The following is a 1,285-nucleotide window of genomic DNA, read 5'->3' as shown; positions in this document are numbered from 1 at the left end:
TATGAATTTTAGATGGTAGAGTTGTTCATACAGCAAACTGACTGTGCAATTTTAGCGTAAGAAAATCTTATTCTGTAATTGCAGTACAGTCATCAGGCTTCTGAAAGGCTGTTGCCCAAGTTCTGAAAGCAGAACAGTCTGTTTCCTCTTTTGCATCCTGTAACTAGAGATCATTTACATCTTTGAGTTTTCAGGCCCAAGGGACAGACATGTTCTATTTGGCAATATAAGTTGTTACACTCTTCCTCCTAACAGGCAAACTTGTTTGCTTTTAGAGATTACCAAATCAAGCCTTTTCTGCCTTAAACCTCCCAGAAAAAGATGATTGTGATTTGGGTAGATTTAGGGAGATGCCTACCATGATAGAGATCAGGCTGCAGCTGCAAACAGAATTTATTCACAACACAGATTATGTTTCCATTTGTGTACATATTCAATCAGGTACAAAATCTCGAAGTTCCTGCTCCTCCAGCCCCGCTCACACATTACAATGAGCAGCTGGAGACTGGAGACAACAATTCCATGCAGTGGAACCCAAGCTAACTCTTTGCTTTACTGCCCAAAGTGGCACCACAGAATTTATGTAACGACATGGGCTACCTCACTCATACTCCATGATACTGCACAAAGCTGAAGTCCTTAGTTTTGGGCCTGATATATAAATTCCATGTTGTATAAATTATTCCATGTTGTATAAATTATTCTCCTTACCAGAAATGCTCCCAGGTTGGTCAGTAGTGGCACATTAACCTACTGTGTTACACACGTTTGCTGGTACAATCTTGTTTGCCACTGACTGCATTCTCTACACTTCTAGAAGCTGGTAGTTTTAAGCAGGAAGCTAGCAATTTCTGCACATCTGTTCTACAACATGAGTGTCTGGGCTACAATCCTGTAGGACACTGGGAACAGCCCATCATGCTGTTCTGGTTTATCAGCAACACCAAGTATGATGGCAGGCTGCAGAAATGTTCACCTTTAGAGCTAGTCAATGACACAAATTCTTCAAACACAGATTCTTAGATTCTTCTACACTTATGTCCATACAATACACAGCAAAAACTACATGGAATACAAAGAACTACAAATTCTAAGTAGCAAAGTCTTTGTAGACTTTATACTTGTTGCAAAAATAATGTGGGCAAAAGGGCAGATCACATGCTACTTGGTACACAAGTATTTATCAGAGTAAATATATAAATACCACAGGTGACTATTTAACCTGAATACCCCAGAAAAATAATGATGACACCATGAAAACAGCCCAGTAGCCAAATAATCCAGG

This window comes from Nestor notabilis, unplaced genomic scaffold (assembly GCF_000696875.1).
Source record: "Nestor notabilis isolate BGI_N333 unplaced genomic scaffold, ASM69687v1 scaffold35785, whole genome shotgun sequence".
In the NCBI taxonomy this organism is placed as follows: domain Eukaryota; kingdom Metazoa; phylum Chordata; class Aves; order Psittaciformes; family Psittacidae; genus Nestor; species Nestor notabilis.
Note: the sequence above shows the minus strand (reverse complement) of the source record.